This window comes from Phalacrocorax aristotelis, unplaced genomic scaffold (genome assembly GCF_949628215.1).
Source record: "Phalacrocorax aristotelis unplaced genomic scaffold, bGulAri2.1 scaffold_84, whole genome shotgun sequence".
In the NCBI taxonomy this organism is placed as follows: Eukaryota; Metazoa; Chordata; class Aves; order Suliformes; family Phalacrocoracidae; genus Phalacrocorax; species Phalacrocorax aristotelis.
Genome location: NW_027441219.1, coordinates 241,725 through 253,175, shown reverse-complemented (window position 1 = coordinate 253,175; position 11,451 = coordinate 241,725). Strand labels below are relative to the sequence as shown.

At 51.7% G+C, this 11,451-nt stretch overlaps 1 long non-coding RNA gene across 1 annotated transcript; it reads left to right on the top strand.

Moving 5' to 3' along the window:
- The first annotated feature begins 997 nt into the window (after window positions 1-997).
- On the top strand, window positions 998-9,910 carry LOC142051123 (uncharacterized). Its single transcript, XR_012658305.1, has 6 exons — window positions 998-1,090; window positions 1,341-1,459; window positions 1,550-1,653; window positions 4,157-4,263; window positions 7,534-9,260; window positions 9,467-9,910. It is a non-coding gene; the product is annotated as an uncharacterized LOC142051123 (long non-coding RNA).
- Window positions 9,911-11,451: the final 1,541 nt, after the last annotated feature.

Genomic DNA, 11,451 nt, shown 5'->3' with positions numbered 1-11,451 from the left:
CGGCGCCGGGGCGAAAAGGGACACACAGAGCCCTTCCCGGCTGTGGACAGGAGCTGCCTCGGCTGAAGCTGGAGACGCCAACGAAAGGTAAAGCAGAAGAAACTGAAGGCGCTCTGGCTGCCAGCTGCCTTCCTGCTGCAGGCAAGAGAGAGCCTGTCCCTGCAGGTGAGGGAGGAAGGATCCCCCTTCATAGTCCGCAGCGGGCCAGGCCACCAACGTGCACCGCAGGGTCCGTACGCGTAACCCGGAGTTGGGTACGGGCGTGTAGTGCACGAGCGAGCTAGGCTACGTGCCGAGGAAGCCTCATCTCGTAAGAGCGGTAAGACACCCACGTATCCTCTTTAGGTGGAGGTCGGCCTAGAGTCTGGAGCTGCAGAAGAGGCAGGGAGGAGAGGAGGGGAAAGAAGCATCTGAACGGCTAAATTGTGCCAGCAGCGCTGAGAGCGAGAGTCGCGGTGAGTCCTGGGCCAGTGGGGCCCCGTTGCCTCTCTTGTGCGTCCTGGGCCCTCCCTGTCTCTCCCCCGGCCCCGTCTCTTTCCTTACCTGCTGCAAAATTTTTTTTTGTTTGTTTTTTGTTTTTTTTTTTTTTTTTTGCACCCCCCCGCACCTTCTTTCTCCATCTCGCTCTGAGTGGCTCCCTGCCTCCCTGTCTTTTCAGTCCTCCCTCTCTCTGTCCTGTAGCCTGTGGCTACTTTTCTCTGCCTCTCTCTGCCTGCACTGGATTCCCCCTCGGCGCAGGGGCCCGTAGCAGTAGCGCGGGGAAGGAGCGGTGTGTCCAGAAGCCCCTGTGGAAGGAGGCTTTGGTCAGGGTTGATCTGCGGTAATAACGGTTGCTGTTTCCTCTTTCCCTCTCCCAGAGGCTGTGCTCAGGATGGGGTTGTCTGTCCTTCCTGTTCGTCTCTTCCTCTCTCTATTCCTTTGCGCTGGTCCCTCTCCCTATTGTTTATTGTTTTGCTTCTCTGAACCTTTTTTTATTCCCAGCGTTTTCCCGTGACAGGAGCAGCAAAGAAGGGAGCGGAGCATCGGGGTATCCATGGAGAGAGCATTGGGCGTTCTCCTGTCTTTGTGGGGCTGACCCTGAGGAAGTGTGGTACGTGGGTCGGTAGCATGAATATATATATTTTGTGGGTGCACAAACCCGTTTCAGAGTGTCAGAGGGTAAGGGTTTTGTTCTGTTCAGTGTAAACATTGTTCTGTTTGGTGAATTTGTCGAAGATGAGAGTTCAGTGGGGGAGGAAGTCAGCTCTCTGGCTGGTTTGAGGGTAAGGTGGGCTGTACGTGTTTGTCGGTCATCTCTCACCTGCCAGATGTTTTGAACTAGTTGTATCTGGTTTTCGTAGGGAGTCACGAAGGGGTTTGGGGCTCCCCAGTGGCGGGTGCTGTGGCCAAAAGAGAAAGCAGGGTCACAGAGTGCTTCATTTACGGGGCTGGCCTCGGCCATCTACTGCACAAACTTCTGGTATGTAGCAATCGGGACTCGATTTCCTGAAGGAGGAGAGGATGATGGAGCTCGTTATAAGAGCATAATCGTTTTGTCTTCTTTTGGCAGTACGGGCACCCGAGGACCAGCTTGCTTTTGAGGAACGGCACGAGGATGTTGGTGTCGACGCTCAGCAGAGGAAGGAAGCTTCTTTTGGAGGCCAAGAAGATGAAGTAGACTGCTTATTTGTTGTGTTTGATTTTCATTGCGGGGATGGGGAGGGGTGGAACATGCAAAACGCGGTCCTGGGCAGGGGAGGTTTCTGATGTGGGAGGCCGTGAGAGAGACCATGGACGCTGCTGGACAGGCGTTAGAACCCGTTGCTCAGGTTGGACGGACCCAGCAGAACCACCGCACCATCTTAAGTAATGCCTGCTCACGTACTGAGATTTTAGTAGTTGCCCCCGCATCAGCTTTGGCTTTTCCTCGTCGAGCTTGTGTTTTGGCAAGAAGCGTCTTTCGTTAAGCGTTTGGGTCTAAGGGGTGTCCGTGAGGCTACGTGGTGCCCATCCCCATGAGATTTTGTGACCATCAAGTGATATTCAGCATCCATCTTATGCCCGTCTCCTGTAACTACTCTGCAGTTTTCGCTTAAGGCTTGATAGCGCAGCGTTAGCTGAGGGCGGCATTTCCCCCGCTGGCCCCTCCACGCCGACGGCGTTTCCCCTGCCGGCCGCTGTCCGTTCCCTGTAACTGTGACTCTTGTCCCGGCAGAACCTTTGCCAAAGCCACCTTTGTGCTCCACAGCAGTCTGTTTTCTGTCTCGAGTATGTTTCTTTTCGGTATCCGATACCCCAGAGCTGTGTACCGTTGGCTCAGGTCTCTTCTTGAGCTTCTGCGAGAAGAGAGAGCCTTCATCTGTTTTAATCCATGTGTCTCCTGGGGTGTTTTTTTGTTGTCCTTTACAATTTAGTTTTGCCCCAGCTACTGAGGTGTTAATTTAGCTGCTTCATACGGTTCCCGATACGCTTGTGTATTTCCACGTTTCTTTTCGTGTTTTTTGTCCTTTGAGACTGATCTAGTTCTGTTAAGGGACTGAGCGAGAGAGAGCGTTGAGGTGACTCCGAATGGTTGATGGCTTTACAATAAATGATTTACTTTATAACCAGAGATATTTTTTGAGAAGGGGTTCTTAAAAGATTTCGTTCTGCTTTGCCATTCCGCTGGGGTAGATGAGCCCCAGCCTTTTTTCAGGAGGCTCATTCTGCTCCTGGGCTTCTCTGGTACTGTTCCTTGAGTTGGTTGCAGGTTTTGAGCTGTCTAAGCTCTTTGGGTAGGTGTGTTTTGACATTCAGAGATGGGGAGGTTTCTGGTTGAGGTAAGAGATTAAGGAGCAGTCAAAGTTGAGCAGCAGATATATATTAGGAAGTACACTTGTACGAGCTTTTGTTTTCCCTTGGGTCAGTAAGTTTTTGTTGGGTGTTCAGGGGTAGCAAGATGGTCTAATAGTGTGTTTTGGATTATTTGGTTTTGTGGGGGTGTTATGGTTTTGTCTGGGTTTTTTTGTTTGTGGTTTGTTGGGTTTTTTTGTGTGTGGTAGGTTTTTTGTTTGTTTTGTCTTGTTTTCCAGGAATTTTGACTTGACTGAAGGTAGAACCTTGTATTTTTTCCACCAGTTTTGCCTGTGTTGTGCAAGTTGTTGACGTTATCTCTCAATAGGACTGATGGTGAGATGCTGCGGTAGGGGTTAGGGTGAGTGTGTTGTACACATCTGTATATGGAGCTCTAGCCTTCCTTCAGAAAGCAGCAGGGACGTAACGCATAGTGTGTGTCGGTGTACGGGACTGCTCGTCGCCTTTCCCGATCGCCCGCAGAGTACCACGTTGTCCCGAGAACCTTTGCAGCTTGCGGCAGGTCCCTTGTAGATTATAAGCATCAGGGCTTCTGTTATTTTGTGGGCCTGTAGAGAGCACGGAGTCTGCGGGAAGCCGGAAGGTGGGAGGTGCTCGCAGAACGCGGGGCAGAGGTGGGAAGGGCGGCTCCCGAGGAGCGGCTGACAGAGGGGCTTTAGGGGTGCAAATACAGGGCAGGAGCTGTCGGGAAGGAGTGAGGTTCCTTCCCTGACAGTTCAGGAGGAGAGGAGGGGTTTTTGAAGTCTTGGTACCGGGGAATGGTTGGGAAAGGGGTGTTTAAGTGTTAGCTAATGGTCGTGTTCTGTGTGCAAGCAGCCTCCGGTAGCCCAGTCTCCTTCCCCGTATGTGTCAGCACGGCCACTCGAGCGTGCTGTCTGCCGAGAGGTTCTCCACGCGGCTGTTCATGGAGTCGCTCAGGAGTGAGTTACCTACAAAAGGAGAGTGTGTCGCTACACCAGCCACGCCTGTTTGCTTCCCGTATTGCTTTTGGCATTTGCCCTATCGGTGTCTGCCTGTGCTTGAGTCATCTGACACGAACTGTGATTTTTGTGTGTTGCGTGGTTTGACTTTTTCTTGCAGTTTAAGTAACAGGTCGAGGGTTAAGCAGGACAGTCGAGCGAGGCGTGACGGCAAAGGCGAGCAGATGGCGTCGTGTGCTGTGACGGGGCGGGCTGTGAGGTCACTCGTCTGGGATTTCTGCCTTTGGGGTCTCTGTGTTGCCGAACAAGTCGGTCAAAAGGATTTGTTAGTTTGTTTTGCGTGGTGAGCTCTTGATTTTGGAAAGCAGTGTCCAACATCTGTGTGCCTCTCCGTATTTCCCCAGAAGTGGGCCCGGCATTGAAGGTGACGGTTCCCCAGCCATCGGGGACGGACCGAGAATGCGAGCAGGCACCTGACGTGGCCACTGACCCGGGAGGCACGGATTGGGAGGTGAGCGGAGCCGTGTTGGCACGGTAGGGGAAAGGATGAGTCTGGAATGTGGCTGTTGGTGCAGATGCGCGGTAGGGAGCCGGACACGGAAGGGAGGGGGCGAACAGAGCATCGTGAGAAGGTAGGTCAGCACGTGACAACGGAGGGGTCGTGCAGTGTGAGCACCTATGTGACTAGTTAATGAAGGGACTCACAAAACTATATGCAAAGCGGGATGTCTGCCCCGAGCTCGTTGGGCAAGGTGAGCGATGAACAGGGAGCCGTAGCAGCTGTTATTTTTGAGGTGTGGAATTGTTTGTGAGCGGGCGGCCGCTTCCAGGCGCAGGGGTCGCCTTGTCTCTCTGGTTCTCTAGGCACCGTAGGTGGCGGCGGCCACGACATCCAGCCTCATTAGAGCGTGGGGGAGCGGAAGTTCACGGCGCTTCCGAGGAGGCTGTTGTTGCGGAAGTGGCCGGCGTTGAGTGGTGCGATGCTGAGTGATGGCACCGCACGTTTGGAGATGAAGAGTATCCGTGTGACCGCAGCCCCATCCTACGTAGCCTGTGTGGCCTTTTTAAAGGATGGCTTTTGAGCCCCCAGATTTGGAAGGGAAGCTGAGGGGCCGATGCGGTCTTTGTGCGGGTGGCCGGTCGGTTGGGGGAAGCGCAGGTGGGGCAGGCAGGGGTTGTAAAATCAGCGGAGGGTACCGTTCAGAGACCGGACACGTTTGGGCCGAGAGAGGTTGTGGTGTCCTTTCTGCAAAACAGAAGCATCTGCCAGGCAGGGGGAGTTCCTGCCTGTGCTTGTGCTGTTGTGTGGATTTTGTAGTCTGTCTTTGTTCCTTACTGTACTCGGGTCTCGATGTGTCTGTTGTTCTCCGTGCTGAGCAGGCACCTAGGTAGCAATATTGAGGGTTTTGCAAGCCCTGGCTCATCGGCATAATGGTAACCGAGAGCTTCCTTTCTCGCATTTTAAGTCTACTGCATAGATTTGTCTTGTGTCTGAAATATTAGACCTTTATAGAAGGTCATCTTTTTGCAGCGGTGATTAAGGCGGCCTCGATACTGCTGCTGAGGAGCAGTCTGAATACGCAGAGCCCTTTTCTGGGACCTGTTCCCTGCACCTGAACGTTCTGAGGTCTTTAAGAGTGGCTTGTCGCTCGTACGTCGTCCTAGTTGTGGGTATATGGTTTTATTGCAGGTGATGATGGTAGGTGACTTCTCTGCGGATGCTATAGCTTCTTCCTCGCTGCCGTATAGATCTTCTCGCCCGGTGGCATCTCTGGGCCGGAAGTCCGTCGTCTCGGTGAGAGTTTTCTTAGGTGCCTCGATCGCGTCGCTTGTAGTATTTGTGAGCGGTGTCGGTCCGTGCATGTCGATGCCTGTGTCAGAGCTGCTCCGCCTGGGGGTGTAGCAATGGTAGAGCGGAGGAAAGAATAGCAATAAGAGTATATGGTTAATGTTAATATGCATAGACTGTTTTGGCAACGCCCGTACAACCCTCGTCGGAGCGAGTGGCCGTTGGCAGCGGGCGAGGATGGTAATTTCCGGGGTGTTTTGTGGGTGCCGAGGGGATGACCGTAGCTGCCTGGGAGAGGCAGCTAGAGTGCTAGCTGAGCAGAGGGCACCTCTCAGCTGTTCAAGCTTGTACGTGCGTGGGGCTTAACATTTGATTGAAGGTATTTCCTTTAATGGCATGCAGTAGTTGGGCTCTAGATGGTATTCCTACGTGGAAGCAAGACCTGTGGAATGGTTAAGCTGTTGCTGTGCGTCCAGGTGACTTGTTCTATCATGCTGTTCTTGCAGAGGATGAAGATGGAGCTGTGCAGGGTGATGGAGCAGAGCTGAGTAGAGCACACTAAGGCAGCGGGTCCGTGTGCGGGATTAAAGGGAAGATGCGACCGAAGGCTATTTGAGGAGCATTTCAGGCGAGCTGGGTCGCAGTGAGGGGGCGCATGGGGCTGGTGACTTTGTTCTCTTTGCTCTCAGGAGCACAGCGCTATCCCTAGGGGCTGGCAAGGTCCTAATTGTGGGGCCGGCGCCCATCGGGTGCTTCTTTTTGCGTTACAGTTTAAAGCGTGGATCGCTCTGATGTTTGAGGAGTTTCTGGGCAGTTGTCGTCTGCGGCGTCGTTCCCAGATGCGTGAACAGCTCTGCTCTGTCGCTGTCTGTTTTCAGGGAGCGTGATTTCTTCCCTGCATCCTTACGTTCTTAGGTCTTGTAGCTGGGCTTCTTGTGCCTCCTCCCTCTCAGTTTTGAGAGGAACTTCTTGTCACGGGCCCTGACGCTCTTCTAATCATTTTGGATCTCGTTAGGGCCTCCTTGCATCCCTGTCAGGGTTCTGCAGGTCTTGTTGCTGGACGAGCTCTTCCGTCCAGTTGTCTCTGTGTTTGCCGAGAGCGTTCTCTCGTCTTGGAGGCGCGCGGTTTGTAGTGTTTCTCATAGCGTTGGTGTGTGCGTTTTGTGAGTTTGGCTCGGAGCCGCCTTGCTGGCCGTGTAGAGTCGGGTAGGTGGCACAGCGATGAGAGCTTAGGGTTCATCTCTTGCTGTGCTAAGGCTGTTGGGGGAAAGGTGGTACCGTCATCTCGGATGGAGTGGCCCTCCTCAGCAGGCAAGGACCGTAATCACCGTGACGTTTTGTGGGCTCGGAGGCCGTGACCGTGGCTATCTGGGAGAGGCAGCTAGAGTTCAGCTGAGCAGATTACCTCTGCAGGGTGTTCAAGCTTGTACGTGCGTAGGGCTTCATGTTTGATGTCATATGTTTGTTTTTAATGGCAGGTTATAGTCGGTGTTCAGGAACAGTTAAGGTACTGCTGTGCAACCAGGCGACTTGTTTCGTATTGGTTTTGGAGATGCCGAGGGACGAGTCGTGCAGGGCGACGGAGGGGAACTGAGGGGGGACCGATGTAAGCGGGTGAGTCGGTGCGTGGTGTATATAGAGGGAAGATGTGACCGATGCCTCTGTGACTCCATTGCTCCTTGCGTTTGTCTTTTGTTTTGGTTTTGAAGTAGCGTAGCAATGAGCAAAGGAGGCAAGTCGAGCAAGGCGAGTGGTGATTGGTGGGCTGAAGTAGCAGCTCTTTTCTGAGGTGTTGTGTTGCTGGTGAAGTTATAAGCAACGCGTGTCGTTTGGGTGTTACGGACGGCGGGCGAGGTGCCGTGTTCAGCTGCAAGTGACGTAGGCCGGGTGGGAGGCTGTCGAGGGAAAGGGGTGCGAGACGGGGATCGGTGCGGGCAGGCTGTGGCATCGGGCAGCATCTCAGGAGGTGCCTTTTCGCTTGGCTTTTTGCAGGTGCCGCTGGCAGGCTCGGAGTGCTGCTGCCGCACGCCTATGAGAGGTCTGAGAAGGTGGGGCAGCGGCCAGCATCTAAGACCAGAGAATGCTGTGGTCCGTCGTCGAGCTCTTCAGTTTTGTAGGTAACACGTGGGCCGTCTTTGGAACGGCGTATGAGCATTAGAAGTGAGCTGGGTAGTAATGAGGAAGTCACGGGGCGGTGATTTCTCACGAGCGTAACGGTAGTTTACTGTGTGTTGATACGTTTGGTGCCACAAGCGATGACGGAAGCGGGGTGTGATGCTGGAATCTGTGCAGAGCAGGTGAGCCGATGGGCATGTTCGTTTTGATGAGGGGGGTGCTCTGGAAGAGATCTGTGTTGACCTGTGTGATACTTATTGCTGGCTCTGGGTTTTTTCCTTTTTTACATGATGAAGAGGCACCTGGCCACTGCAAGAATATCCTGGTTAGCTGGTGTGTTTCTTGTTGTGAAAGGATGCATAATCTGACCCATCTGAAAGCCCCACAGTGTGACTTTTGTTAGGAAGAGATTTTGAAGAATTGAGATATTTCTTATTCAGTGAGGTTGCATTCTATGAACTTGCCATCAGAGTGCATCTTAGAGACAGTGTCTTTGTCAGCAGAACTCATCAGCACAAGACTTGCAAAGTATTGCTTTTTTTTAAAGACAAAAAAATCCATGGTCCTTGCGGAGATCCAAGCACAGCACATACTCCAAAGGTTGATGGCATTGGTAGTGCTTGGGTTCTCAGTTGTAACAGTCGAGATACCATAAAATGCGGTTCGCCTGCATGCTTCGGTACAGCCGAACGCATTAGCAGGTCTGCCGGTCCTTCTTGGTAGCCCCGTGTATTGCAACACTGGGGATTTGATTTGTGTGGTTTTTTGTTGTGGTATTATTTCCCCCCCCCCCCCCCAAAAAAGTAAAACTGTATCGGGGATCTCTTCACTCACCGATTCTTCTGTCATAAATGAAAGTTTAAAAAAAAGCTAACATCGTCTGATTTACGACGTGACTTGCGCTCTTTCAGCTGTAACTGCCAAGCAGATGTAGGGTACGATTTGTTAGGTGTACTTAAGCAGGTAGGTATTTGTTGTAAATATTTAATGAGGGGCGACTGAATGTTGTGGGGGGGTGTTTCCTGCCGGTATTTTGAGGGAGCGCTCTTAAGTACTTTATTTCAGTCTCGCTTTCGACGCGCGTTTCCCTGGCAGTTCAGCAGCATCTCTTGGGCGGGGCAGCCGGGCGGACGTCCCTCCCGACTCCGTAACACGCCAAAACCCCCCAGTCACGTTGCTGCTGTGTATTTTGGAGATAGATAATCTTATGGCGGGCGTGAACGGCTGTGCGAGTTGAATGAACGCAGAAGGAAAATGGAAAGCTTTTAGAGCCTAGACGCTCATATTGGATGCGCGTAAACACGCGCCCGCCTTCTCAGCACAAAGTGAATTACTGAGATTTATTCTTAATTTTTTACGTTACTCTTTCAAGTTTGACACGCTTCACTTCAGGCTTCGTGGAGCCAGGCAGCAAGACGTGCGGCGGCAGGGCGAGGGCTGTAGCTGCTGCGGTGGGTCTGTAAGCGGAGGTTCCGGTTCCGGTACAACTTTGCCCCGCAGCCTCACGGGGTTATCTCCCCGCAGCGGTGCCGTAAGGAAGGGATGAGACGTTTTCCAGCACCAGCCAGAGCGTTCAGTGTTACGCGAAGGATCTGTTCAAAATGGTATCGGTTAGTCTTAATACCGTTTTCAAGCGTTCCAATCACTCTAGCTTTTAAAGGATGTGTTGTGTTTTGACGTGACCCGTTTGCCTGGAATCTTGCTGCGGCTCAATTTCCTTCCTACCCCTTATGCTGACTGAGCTCCTCCATTTTCTTCTGTGCTATTTTATTAACGTGCTGAAATATAGTTTGGGATTTCTGTTTTTCAGATGTCGTCTAAGTGTCTCGTGATGCTCAAGAGATGCCTGCCGGTCGTTAAGCGTGGTGAAGGTAAGGGGCCATCCCTCGGCCTGGAGGCTCCTGGCTCTGTCTCCAGCGGGTGCCCCGCAGGTGCGGCCGCGAGGGCTGCCCGGTGGGGAGAGTCGGGGCCCCCAGGGACCGGGGCTGTTTGTCACCCCGGGGAGCCCGTCCCAGTGCGGGAACATGTCCGAGCGGAGCCCGAGAGAGACGTGACACCGTCCTCTGGCACGCTCCTGCTCTGCCGTGGGGCAGCCGCCAGCCTGCGGACAGGGGCTGGGGGGGCTGCAGCTGTTTGGGGGGCTGCCCCACCTTTTAGATTTTAGCAGAGCTCCCCCTTTTCCGGGGGGTGTGGGAGGGGTGTGCGTGTACCTTTGTAAATGGCACTATTAAAGTAATGAGCTGCAGGTTGGAGCAGGTTCCCTTGTTTAGTGCCCTTCTTGGGGGTGAATAAAATTGGGGGAGTCCTGGGGGGGGTGTGATGATGTCATGTGGGGTGCCCCGGTGTCACTGGGGGAGCTGATAATGCGTCAGAGGAACAGGTGAGTGGGGGCGTCATGTAGGGGTTCCCCCCCAAAAAGGGGGGTTACAGCCCCAAAATGCCTGAAAATTCAGGGGGGCTATTACAAAAACCTCTTATATATATTGACATGTGTAATATTAATTTATAGATGCATAAAGGGATTTTGAGATAAGAACTTATCTCTCCTATATTATATAACGGATTTCGGGATACAAAAATTCTGCATCGAGATGCAGGGTTTTAAAACACAAAAGTAACTCGACCGTCTATATATCTAGATCAAAAAATAAAGGAGTTTAAAGTGAAAAGGATAGATGAAGGAATTCAAAGCAGAAGAAAGTCTGACTAGAGCGAGCATCTACGCTTAGTGTGTGTTACATAGTCTAAGTAGATGTGTAATCTAAATAGAGGTTATATAGAGTGAAATAAGCCGAGGTATAACTGTAAGTAGATGTCTAAATAGAGAAGTCGAAAAAGATTGAAGTGTCAAAGGGTAAGTAAGCAGATAGCTAGCCTAAATAGCTGTTTTATGTACGTGTTAATATGGAAGTCTAAACAGGTATGTGTAAAGAGATATTCTGTGTAAGTGTAAATAGCCTAAATAGGTGTAAGTGTAAATATAATAGCTAAGTCTAAACAGATGTTGTATGTAAATGTAAAACAGATAGTATATATAAAATATAGATGTACTCCGTAAGGATGTGTAAGTAGACACATAGTGCAAATGTCTATGCTATGTAAGGTTTTAAAATGCAAAGAAACCACGTTGATAGAGATGTTTATAGAGAAGATTTAAAAATTAGACACACAGCCCACCCCCCAATCAACTGAAGGCACAAAAGCGCTTTCAAATGCTGCCCCTTCCCCGTTCTCCTTCTCCCATCCCGATTTGGGGCCGATTCCCCCAAATCGGGACTTTCCCCTCTGGGGCTGCGTAGGCAGCCTGGGAGCTGCTGCCAGGGCAGACACACACTCCAAAGCCCCTGAGTCTGGGTCTGCAATGGGGGGTGAAAAACCCCAAACAGGTTTGGGGGAAAGAAAACAATTCGGGGCTCTTGGGAAAGCCCACTCCTGCTGGGTTTGTGCAGTTGGAAAGGAGGGGGGTAAAAAAAGCGGGGGTGGGGGGGCGGAACCCTGCTAACCATTCTCATGCACAAAAGCAAAAAATCGCCAATTTCAATGTTGTGGAAAGGGTGAAAAAAACCCGGAAGTGAACCGTTTGGAAAAGCAATCCCAACTTTTACCTTATGGAAAAGCAAAAAAAAAAAAAAAACCCCAAACGAACAAAACCAAAGTAACCCGAACAACAACAAAAAAAGCCAAACCATCCAACCGGAAATCACCAAAACTAAATAAACCCACCGAAAACCCTAAACTGGGGAAAATTTGGGGTGAAACACCGGCAGTTTGAGGGGCATTGCTGGGGCTTATCTG